This window comes from Protopterus annectens, chromosome 10.part0 (assembly GCF_019279795.1).
Source record: "Protopterus annectens isolate FY-2018-M chromosome 10.part0, PAN1.0, whole genome shotgun sequence".
Taxonomy (NCBI): Eukaryota; Metazoa; Chordata; order Ceratodontiformes; family Protopteridae; genus Protopterus; species Protopterus annectens.
This window is the reverse complement of record NC_056744.1, coordinates 1,456,005,354-1,456,018,438: the sequence shown is the minus strand read 5'-3', so window position 1 is coordinate 1,456,018,438 and position 13,085 is coordinate 1,456,005,354.

Here is a 13,085-nt window from a genome sequence, read left to right as displayed (position 1 = left end):
GTACTTCTACATATTGATGTCTGCATGTGTGTATGCATATATACCTATAACAAACTCGCTGACCTCCATGGGGCGGTCCATTTAGAACCAGCCCATCCAACCCTGGCACGCCTGGCTCCATAATTTCATACCCATAGTTCCTCCACCCCAACAGTGTTTGAAATACATGCATACCATCCATTGTCCACTTGTTATCGCAGCCATAACACACCTCCACACATTGCCCTCTACAGAGCGTTAGGGGCCCTACACATATGTTGTCCCAACCCATGTATTCTCAGGCTCTCCCACCATTTAGTCCTTGAACATACTGCCCTTGCTTGTGTAATGGTCAGAAGGCCAAATGGTCTATCAATTTTTGGGTAGTCCCACCAGGGACTACCCTCTGTGTGTGAAGTTGACTTAGCAAATCAACAATGTTACTCCCACTGGTAATATCCTGCCTGTGGTGTGAGTAGCAGTGCTTTGCTCACTCTTGCCCAGCTGGATATGACACACGCTGACAGCGCTATATAATACTGGGGTTGCTGTTGATTCCCTTCTCATTCCTTTTGTATGCTTTACTTATATATGTGTGTATATATATATATATATATATATATATATATATATATATATATATATATATATTTATATGTATATATATTATATATCTGTATATGCTTGTATACATTTCCAATGTTGGGTACTGCTTAGACCCACGCAAGTGCACTCAGACTTGCTTACTGGTACTTATATGTGTTTACTGCTGCTTATTTGTGCTTACACCTGTTTACTAGTACCTTATTCATTAGACAGTGCCACTTTGCTTGAATTATATTTAAGTTAAATATCTCATGCGATACTCTTATGTCGGTTTTATGGCAAAACAACATTCATTCCACATGGAAAATGATATGTGCTATTGTTGGGCTCGAACCGTGAATGCCTGTTTGATAGGCGGATGCTCTAAACACTACACTATTGACATTTGTGCTGATTCTGCATGTTTTTCTCTATTTGAATGAATATGATGTGCAAGCTCTGCTCGGCAGAGGGCAGCGACACGCAGACACGCTGTACTTTGCTTTCACCTTTGATATTGCTGCAGTTCGAATGTATAATAGGGACACGGGGACAGGGAATCTAATTGTGACAGTTCTAGGGACAGGGGTCTACATTCCACTACGTGCTTGTGTGTTTACTACTTCAATTTTATTTCACTGTTCGTGGACACTTGGACTCTTCTATGCTTAGCATACATTTTGGTATCCACGGACACTGACTTACTATTAGGGGTGGGGCTCTACTAGCAGGCATAGTAGGTTTTGTAAGTGTCGGGTCATGTTTATGCCTCCTTAGAGCACTTGTACATGCCTCCTGTACTTGCACACATTTCATGTGCACGTCGGAGGTGCAGCGGCATGCCCTCATACATACATATTCATATGGTGCTACTGCACCATCTGTAGTGAGAACGCTCTGCACAAGGCTAAAACCGTCCTTGTGCCGAGCTTCTTGAATCCCGGGGAAAGTCTTTGTATTGCATTTGTTATATCTACAGACATTCCCTGCATGGATGACCATAGACATATTCCATCATAATTTTCTCCTCACAAAATTTTGTTTTCTTCTTATTTTCTCCCATTAATGTACATTTGAAGAGCATGCCATCATCAACCCTCCTTTTGTCCACACTTTCTACAAGGGGTCAGGGAGTTGCATTAACTTTCGCCATCTCTCTCGATTTAGTGTTACTTTCCTATCTTATTCTACAGTTATGCCTGTCTGTTACAGGTCTTCTGTCATACAGTCCGTCCATATATATGTTGGATGCCTTCATTTCCACTTACCTTCTTCCTGTCCCAAATCTTTTTCACGAGATTGTCTTCTTTCCTTGCACATGTGCCAAAACCACTGTATTCTGTTCTGTTTGACATTGGCAATTGGAGCGCCTCATTTCTTTGTCCCACAGCGTGCATTCTGCCACCTACCTTAGGCACATCGCATCTAGCTTTCTCAACTTGTCTGCCTTCATTGCCTACGTTTCTGTACCATACAGTAGTACTGGTCACACCACTGCTTTCTACACCTTTTTATCACCTTTGACTTTCTTTAGTTGCACACTACCCCTGACACTCTGTACCAGTTGGCTGTAGCACCTCTGAGTCTAGCTTTGACCTCATTCAGACTACCCTTCTCCTCAATCACCTTTCCCAGATACTTGAAGCCAAGGCCAGCCTTAGGCCAATTGGACCAGTTTGACCCAATAGGGCCTTGCTCCTTCGGGGGGGAGGGGGCTGCACTAGACTATGACAGGGTTGTTACGCCTTACTTGACCCAGCCATTTGTGTAAGAGACACTACAGTAAAGTACAAGGTATTTTCATACTGTAGTCCTGCTCCGATAATACTTACAGGTCCAATGTTATTAGGTACCCTATTATAACTAACTGCAGCATTATGCTTCCTGTATGACTCACAGTGTTAGCTGTTTACACACCTGCAGTAATCACCTGCAATTGCTAAGTGTCCAGCAGGATTTTCAACCCAGCACTTGTCAGATTAGCCATCTGTTTTTTTGTGTCCAGTGCCTGTTACAGTATGAGATGGTATGACAGTGCTTACACTGAAGACTGTTCGGTACTATTTTCTTTTGCTTCTGTTGCTGATATGAGGTTTATGAATGGTTGCTAATAAATGAGGTTCAATAAAAAACTGGAATACTCAGTTTCACTCAGTACAAAAACAATCACTTGTAAGCATTAAAAAAAGATCAGACACTGGGATATGAGGTAACTACTGATCACTAAGACTTCTGATAGAATGTTTACCAATTCAGCACTTTGACAGAGAAATTCTTGTTGCAGTCACAGATGAGGCAAAATAATCCCAGGGAAGTGAAACATGAGGTGTATGTGCTGAGTGGTGGAAGACGAGGTGGGTAGAAAAATGTTTTACAATGCTGAATGTGTTAAAACAGTAGCACTGTGGAAAACAACAAAAGAAACAATATCTACAAAGAGTGATAAAAGTCCAAGCATTCAGGGAAGTGTAAAGTCAGGATAGTATGTAGCATAAATGATTACAGTCATAAGTAGATGTGATACAAAATGCAGTCAAAATAAGTAATAAAATAGATGAGTGTCTGTACCCTGTCATAACATCATACAGTATAGCATTTCTTTGTAGAAAATAACATACAAAGACCAACTTGAAAATGTACAATTGGACATAGGTTGTGGAGGAGAGTGATCTATGAGTCAAATGAGGAGAAGACAGGAATGGAGAGAGACAGAATTTACAGAAAAATACAATAAAATAAAATAAAAAATGCTGGGAACAAGGAGGAAGTGTGTACATGTCTCCCACCCAGGTTCAGGAGATCCAGACAGGACTACAGGTTTGGGAACATGTTATGGCAAGGTGTACCCATCTGGTGTCACACCATTTTGACCCATGACCTCAGTGGCCCATCAAACAGCCATCATCCAGTGTGCCTGACTGAATTAATCAGATCCTGACAGAGGAACTACAGGGGATGTTGGATCAGGGGTGATCCAGGAGCCCTTCTGTTTTAACATGTTTTATGACAGCTATGTTTATTAAGCTAATAAAAGAATAGTTGTGTAAAGTCTTACCATAATGATAGATGTTCTTCTCTTCACTGTTGCAGTATTCATTACATGAGGGATTTCCCTGCCATAGGCAAGCAGACGTCGGCCTGTACACAAAACACTTACTACTGTAGGTGCGGGCAAGGTAGCCCGCAGGATTTTTTGCAGGGGGGTGCAAACCCAGAGCCCCACCCACATAGCTCACCCCGCCCCCTGCCAACACAGCCCCGCCCAAGTCCACCCACCCAAGCTCCACCCACACAGCCATTCCAGTGTCCCATTACTTGGCTATTTCTCCCCATTTACTGTAGACACTGTTCAAATCTGTGTGCATACTGTGTTATGCTTTAGTTCTACAATGATTACAGGCAGTTGGATTTAAATTTACAACTTTTATTTCAAACATTATAGCCCAAACACTGAGACATTTACTAAACCTAAACAAAGCAATAGTCTTGCAATGAAAACAGACTTGGCATTAAAGCTTCTCTACTTTTGAAACTCACATTCAATGAAACGGCATTGAAACCCACATTCAAAGAAAATGCATCTGGCCAGTGTCAGGTTATTTACCTTTGAACTGTTTTCAAGCAATAGGCTCCTTGCGCACCGTTAGGGCCATGCAAAAGTTATTTGATTTACCTGATTGTATTAATTATAATATATAATTGAATTATATCCCTTGTATTATACAGCAACACTTGTATATTTCAGTGTTTCATCTACAAATTCAGTGCCTGCTGCCGTCAAAGAATAAATTGCCTATGTTAAATTAAAAATGGTAAGCTGGTATATTGCAATAGAAAATGGATGACAAGCTGAAAAACAGGTTCATAGTTATTAGGCATCTCATCCAAAGGAGGACATCCTGAGGACTGCAGCATACAAATGTATATGCTGTAGGAATAGAACCTCAAGCCTTTACATTAAGATGCAAGTATTCTACTTGTGGTGCTACTAACATAGCTTTAAAACTTTATACCACAATAGAGATACCATTTGCTAAACAAAATGGTTGCACATTGTAAATAGACTTGGCATGAGCAGCAGTGAACTTTGCTTCCCTTAAAACTCACAGTTCCTTGAAAATGCACTTGAAAATTCCACCTGCTAACTCTAACTTGGGCATTTCACTTTTCTCTCTTACAAAGATACCACACCCCTCAAGGCTTCACGCTTAGTGCAAGAAATCTTGACAAAGCCTAAAATAAATAGGGACAAATTATAAATATGGCTCTCAGAAAATTGCAAGAGTAACAGGATTTGTGTTAGTATGCATTTTTCTAAATGACATGACATCTAAAACTGAAATGTCTCATTATTTAGCAACTTCAATCCTTTTTAGAGGAATATGGGGCAAAAATCTGGACAGCTGAGGGGTATGCTACCTCCCTCTTATACACACACCAAATAATTCTGGTCAGACTTGAATTAGTTCTGGGAAGGTTGCACTGAACGGCACCGTGCTTGATCTGAAGTGGGTGAAATCCTGGTAGCTAGTGATTGCAGCTCAGCAATGTGGAGCATTAAAGCATTTTTAGCAGAGCATTGTTTCATCACTACCTATTGTGTTTGCACATAAGCTGTAGTCATTTCAAACATTTGCCTTTTTGATTACTACAGAGTACATTTACCCACCAGAGCTATTGTGTTTTGACTTCATTGTGGAGCTAGTTGTTGCAGGGCTTGGCTTTTAAGTAAGGTAGCAATGCTTATTTACCATATACCATTAAAGCCACCCAACTACAAGTGTACTAACACACAGACACTGCTATAAGACACTGGTCTCCAATAAAATGTAATGAGCTTCTGAAAATACTGTAATCCTGTCCTTTTATTACAAATACTGTCATATGCATTTCAATACCCAAAGCTTATACATTATCTAGCTATGTAAATATTCTCTGCATGGCAACAACGAAAAGGCTTTCAATGCTAGCAATTCTTTAACAATATGCTTACTAAAGCTTACTTGCATCTTACAATCTCCGACAAGCTTACCTGATGTTCATTAAACCATGGCTACTTAAACAGAGCAACAGGACACTGTGATAGCATGCAGTTCCTGAATAATAAGAAGCATAAATCAACAGTATAAAAATCTGATAGAAAACCAGAACATTTTGCAAAATCAAGGACAGATGAAAAGCCACGGGCATATTTGTGATCTACCTTGTATGGGGGAATACTCTGCACATACTGCATAACTGCTTCTTGCCTTCCTTGGACACATCCCGAGCCACTACAATGGAGGCTGGGGTGCAATAAGTATTTCATAATTTGAAGGCTCTGACACTCCTACCTCTCAACTTCAGAGCAAGAAATCTGGACAAAGCCATACATAGAACTAGAAGTGGGACACAGGCCCAAAAATAAGGCCAATTTTTAAATATTGCTCATTAACTTAATAGAACAGGTAGATCTTGCATTAGTACAAATTTTCTGAAGGGTATAAAATCTGAAACTCAAATGTCTGCCATTATTTTCTAACTTCAATCTTTAATGACTTGCCACTAATTTGCCAGAAACCACAATTTTATGAAAAACAGACCAAAATGTGATGCAAAAATACCTGTCAAAAAAGGGACACCTTTTAATATTAACAGTTAACTTGAAGCAGCTAACAAAATAAGAGCAGCCACATGCATTTCTGAAATAAAGGTAATCTACAACTGATCATTACAGTTATAATTGTAAACCCTCCACATTTTCTTCCAAAATTGCCATTTTGGAGGAGGCATTATTAGGGAGAGCAACATTTTGAGCCAGAATTGGGGACAATTGAGATGTTTGGATATTCCTAATCTACAAAGTGATTTGCACGTACCTCTCAACCTCTTAATGCAGGAAATCTGAACAAGGCCAAATATGTTGGGGAACATAGAAACACTACTAAAATTGCTCTTGTATAAACTTAGACAGTCTTGCATTAGCATGCATTTTTCTGAAGGTTATGACATCTGAAACTCAATGTCTGTCATTTAATGGCTTCATTCCTAAATGATTTGCTAGAAAACCACAAATTTTGAGAAACAAACCAAAAATAAGCAGCAAATATCTATTAATTCTGCAAAGATATGGACAACTGAGAGGTATAGTTCAACCGGGCTGTCTGAGTTTGCTACCCCCCCTCACAAAATCATGGTCAAATGGAGCCTCCCCCCCCTGCAGCCATTCCAATGTCCCATTCCTTGGTTATTTTGCCCCATTTACCATAAACACTAATGTGCATACTGCTTTACTTCATGATGATTTAGGATTTCATTTGAAAGTTATTTTGCATTTTACAGCACAAACCCTAATACATATCTGTTAAAGCAATGCAGTCTCAATGAAAATAGACTAACATTAATACTTCTCTGCCCTTGAAACTCACATGCATTGAAACAGCACGAAACCCACTTTCAGAGAAAATACATTTTGCCAATTGCAAATATTAACTCTGGGCTGTCTTCAAAATCATAGGCCCCTCGAACATAACATACACATGCTATTTGATACACCTTCCTGACTGTATTACATTATATTCCTTGTACAATACAGTACAGTTGTTAAAGGGCATTTTAAATTTATTGTTTTGAAAATTTTTCCAGTAAACAAAGAAACAAAAGCATCCACCAATGACAAAATTGCCCAATTCAGAACATTTCCATCATAAAGTCTACTCAAGTCCACCAGTATCAGTAAAAAATACACAATCTCTGTAGTAAAATCCACATTGAAGAAATTTGTAACTAATAGAGGTTGCTGCTAGCAAACACTTTATATGTCATTGTTTAATCTACAAATAAAGTGCCGTTACCCTTGAAGAATAAATTGCCTTTGTTGCATGCAGTAAAATGAAAAGCTAGTAATACCGCAATAGAGAATGGATAGCAAACTGTTAACAGGTTCATAGTTACTAGGTATCTTTGCCAAAAGGACTGCAGCATCCACCCCCTTTACAACACAATACAGCATCAGCAATGCATTTACCTACTGCGGGAGTAGAACCTACAGCCTTCAGCATCTAAAGCAAGTACACTATCTGTTGTGCTATTAATGTAAGCAGACTAAACATAATCAGCACTAAACTTTTGCTCCCCTGCAGCTCTCAGCTCTTTGTAAAATCTACTCGACACTCAGCTGTATCTCTGAACTTTGCAGCACAAGAAATCTGGAAAAAGCCGAAATTTATTGGGGGGGGGGGCAAAAGGCCAAACAACAGGGACACATTTTAAACATTGCTTGTATAATGTTCGAAAGTTGCTAGAATAAAATGCTTCATTACCACCATACATTTCACTGCCACGACTTGAACCCAAAGCAACATACCACTACGCCAAATCAGCTGTTTTGTGAAAGAGGAAGACTGAAACTTTACCATTTAGTGAATTCAGTTCTCACCATAGCACAGCTGTCAACCTCTTAGCACAAAAGACCTGAACAAAGCCAATAATGGGTGACTACAACCACCAAACATTCAGTGAATTCAGTTCTCACCATAGCTCTCAACCTCTTAGCAAATAACACCCGGACAAAGCCAGTAATGAGAGAATATAGCCCCCAAACATTTTCAGTGAAATCAGTTCTTACCATAGCTCTCAACATTAGCAAAAAACCTGGATGAAGCCAATAAATACCTGGATGAAGCCAATAAATACCTGAACAAAGTCAATACTGGGTGAATACAGCCCCCAAACATATTCAGTGAATTCAATTCTTACCATAACTCTCAACCCTAGCACAAAACCTGGATGAAGCCAATAATGGGGGGAATACAGTCCCAAACACAGGGATACATTTCAAATATCCATCTTGTACACTTAGAAAATTGCTAGAATAAAAGCTTGCTTTTGTTACCATACACTTTCTGAAGAAAAGAAGTCCAATATTGAAATGTGTCCATTTACATTTATTAACCAGGAAAGTCTGACTTTGGAAAAAAAAAAGCTAATTTTTTTAGCAGAGGCCCAGGGAGAAACACTCCAGACAGCCAAGAATAAAACCAAATAATAACACTTAGCTGTCAGGCAACAAGGACACAAATGCAGAAACCACAGATTTTATGAGGAACAGAAAAGGTACGAGGGAAAATCCTGCAATATTTTTACAAATGGTGGTGGGTAGGGAATTCAGGCTCTTGCCACTTGGGCCCAAGGTACAGGGTTCAAGCCTTATTCTCTACCCACCACCATGTACACCTGGGGCATTTCACACACACACACACACACACACACACACACACACACACACTCTACCTGAACGGGTCCCATCTTCCGTTCCTGAATAATCCGTCTGAGTCCCATCTTCCGTTCCCGCTCGAATAACCTGTCTAAGTTCCCGCTTTCACATAGCGATGATGTCAGCCCATCTAGTTCCCGCGATGATGTCAGCACACCTACCCGTGATCTTCTTAAAGAAGAACGCACAAAAAATAAAACTGTTTGAAATGCTCAGCCGCACAAAAAAAAAAACTGTTTGAAATGCTCAGCCGATTCCAGGGGGGTGCAAGTGCACCCCCTTGCACCTGCCTGCGGGCGCCCTTGGGTGCGGGGTACATCGCATGTAAGTTAAGACTGGACGTTAACCATAGAAGTGACGCATGCATGCACCATCCTCAGAACTACTGCCCCAGGAGGAACACCAGCCTAAGGAAGTAGGGTAAGAAACATCTAAGAAAAAGCAAGGCCACAGAGATGGAGGGATGGCTAGGAATACTGCAACAGTGTACAGAAGGACATCTATCATTATGGTAAGATTTTACACATCTATTCTTTGTCCTTCTGTTCAGCTGTTGTAGTATTCATTACATGAGGGAGAATATCAAAGCTCGTGAAGTAAGGGAGGAAGGTGAAGTTGAGGTGCTTTCCAGGAAGCCCTGGAGTATGGCTCTGGCAAACCCTGCTGTACATTTAGAGACTCTAATTTGTAGTTTGGTGAAAGTATGGACTGAAGTCCGTGTAGCTGCTTTAAGAATTGAATTAGTATCCAATCCCTTGAAATAGGCCCCAGAAGAGGCAACAGCCCTTCTTGAGTGGGCCTTAACAGAGGAAGGGAGAGTTTTACTATGGTGAGTGTAGCAAAAGGTAATAGTCTTGAAAATCCAGGTGGAGATAAGACTGCTTGGACACGGACCTCCCCAGGGTCCTGGGGTCATAAGAAAGAAAAAGCTGATCTGACTTTCTATTGGCTTTGGTTTTGTCTAAATAAAATCTAAGTTGTCTGTGGGCATCTAAAGAATGGAGCACCCTCTCACAAGGATTCTGAGAGAAAGGAAAAAAGGTAGGTAAGTGGATGGACTGATTTAAAGATAGGTCATTGACTGCCTTAGGCATAAATGAGGGGTTTATGTGCAGGAAACCCTGTCTTTGTGGAAGACCAGAAAGGGTGGAGATGCTATAAGGACCTGTAACTCAGACAGTCTGGCTGAAGGTAAGACTAGGAGTAACACAGTTTGCAGGAACAGTACTATAGAGATGCTAGGAAACTAGCTGGAAGGGTGGGAGAGTCAGCTTTTCCAAAACATAGTTAAGGTCCCAGGGAGGTGGAATATGTTTCCTGGGAGGTCTAATGTGTAGGACACCTTTATGAAATTGTTTAGCCTCAAATTTGTTTGCTGGGGAGGGGTATAGAGGCAGACAAGCAGATATGGCTGACATGGGCTTTCACTGAAGAGTAAGTCAAGCCAGCATTGAGCAATTCACACAAGATAAAACCAGGGGAATTTCCACTGTCAGTGTGACCTAGACTCTTTTCAGACACCAGATTGAAAATCTGGCTATATAAGATTTTCTTGTATTTGGTTTTCTGGTCTTCTGCAGGACTGTAAGCACGTCCTCAGAGAATAGGTGTCTGAAAGGAATTAGAACACTGTCACCCGTAGGGTCAATTGCAGAGTCAAAAGTGGGGTGAATGAGGGTCCCTTTGTCTTGTGTGAGAATATCCACTCTGTGAGGTAACTTGTGGTGACTGCCCTTGACTAAATGCAGGAGGAGAGGAAATCAGTGCTGTCTTGGCCAGAAGGGAGTCACCAGCAAGATTTTGGGTTGCTGAATTTTGGACAGTACTTTTGGAATAAGGGGAAGGGGAGGAAATACATATAGAAAAATCCCCTTCCAAGAGAAAGAAAGGGCTTCCACTTTCCAGACCAGAGGATGAGGCTCTTTGCCACAAACTGTGGAAGTTGAATTTTGATGGTGGAGACAAAGAGATCTATTTGAGGAATACACCACTAGTGGACAATGTCCAGAAACACATCTTTGTGAAGCATCCATTCATTTGGGACCTGCTCATGTAATCTGCCACACAATACTGTGAGGATGGGATATATGCTGCCTGCATAATAGATAGGATTTGGTCCCCCCCCCCCGTTTGTTCACATACCAAAGGACTGTCATACTGTCTGTGAATAGCTTTAGAGGTCCTGGTTGAAGTAGGGGATGGAAGGTCTACATGACCAATAGCAGTGCCCTCCTCTCCCTTACATTTATGTGTTCCTTCAGTTGAGGGGGAGACTAGATCATTTGTGCATACAGGTGGGTGAGGGTTGCTCCCCAGCCTACGTCTGAGGCATCTGTGAGGATCGCTTTGTGAGAAGCAGGAGAGTATAAGGGGAGTTCTGGGTTGAGTAACACTTAATGAATCTACCACTGAAGTTCTCTCTTCAGACAGGGGATGAGGGGAATGGAGAATTCTTGGGGGGTGCTGGTGTAGCATCCAGGACTGACTTTAGAAACCATTGCCATTTTCTCATGTGGAGTTTGGCTACTAGAAGCATGGGAATGGTGGATGCCATAAGCCCCAAGACCTTGAGTAACGTTCTCTGTAATGTAGTGAACCAGCAGAAGATTTTTGAGGTAAAGAGGGAGGCCCTGTACCTTTTGTGGGGGTAGAGAGACCTTCATAAGATCTCTTTGCATCCTGCACCCCAGAAAAATCTGATCTTGTGAAGTGAGAACTGATTTTTTTATGTTTAGGGTGATCCCCCAGACTTTGGTGAAGGTTGATGGTAAGGGCAGTATTTCATTACAACTCTTCTGTGGAGGTAGCTAGAAGGAGGAGGTCATCTAGATAAGAAAAATGTGTATTCTCCTGAAGTCTGCAGTGGGCAGTCACAGGAGCCAGGCATTTGGTGAAGACCCTTGGAGTGGTAGAAAGTCCAAAGGGTAAGGCACAGAACTGAAAATGCCACAATGATATAGAGAAACGTAAAAACGTCCTGTAGTTGGAAAGGATGGGGATGTGCAGATATGCATCTTTGATGTCCAGGGTAATCATGAAGGCTTGAGGTAGAATAAGTGGGAACAGAGTCTGGGGAGTCAGCATGTGGAAAGTGGATACCCTTAGAAAGGTATTGAGATGGGACAGGTCGAGGATGGGTCTCCATGGACCTGCCTTCATGGGCACCAGGAACAACCTGGAATAAAATTATTTTCCTATTTGGTTTTTGGGAACACTCAGGATGGTCCCCTGGTTCATTAATTCTATACAGAACCTCTGGGAAGAAAGGTATTTGCTCCCTGGGAGGTTGAGGGATGCCCGCAATGGAGGGTATGTGATTCCATACCATAATGTACCCTTTTTGAACAATGGAGAAGGACCCAGGAGTCTTAGGTTATGCTTTTCCAGGCTGGTAGGGACAGGGGAAGGAGAAAGTGAGATGTGGGTGAGAGGAGGGAAACATCAAAGAAAGGATGACTTGTCTGGAAAGGGCTGCTTTGGTGGTGGAGTTACCTGAGGGCCCTTAGGCTGTTGTGGTCTCCTGTCACTCGTTTTTTATTCTGGGTTGTGTGTGATGTGAATGCCTATGCAGAAACACAGGTTATGCAGGATAATTTCTTTGGAACTTGGGTACTGGGGAAAAAAAAAGATATGTTTCAACTCCTACAATTCCTTACCCTTTTCCTGCAATTATTTGAACAAATTATCAGCTGTAGAGCCAAACAAAGCAGAGCTATCCAAAGGAGCAATCATAAATTTGTCTTTTTTGTCCTCGGGTAAGGGTTGGAGTCTCAGCCAAGAGAATCTTCTTAATACTAATCCAGAGGCATCTCATTTGGCAGAACCCTCTACAGCATCATAGTTGCATTTTATGGAGAGTTGTGCTACTTGAAAAGATGCACCAAGCAAAGAAGTTGCCATGGTTTTGTTTTCTGAGTCAGGTAGGTCTGCAACTACCTGTGAAAGTTGGGGCATAAGCTCTAAAGTGAATTTGGTTATGTGTGTTTGTTAGTTAATGTCCCTAAATGCTAGAGTGGCAGAAGTGTACACCTTTCTGCCTATTCTATTAATGGCTTGTCAGAAGCCACAGAAATAACAGAAGGGTTCACAGAAGGGCATGTGAAGAGAAACTTGTGGTCTTCTGGGACCTAAAAAAAGTGTTCTGGCTTTTTTGGAGGTGGGTGGCTGGGAATCTGGTGCCAGTGAAGCTGATGCAAAGGCACTGAGAAAGGCAGGCAAGGCAGGGGGAATGGCGGATAGGCTAGGTGATTCCACCTGTAGTAGCTCA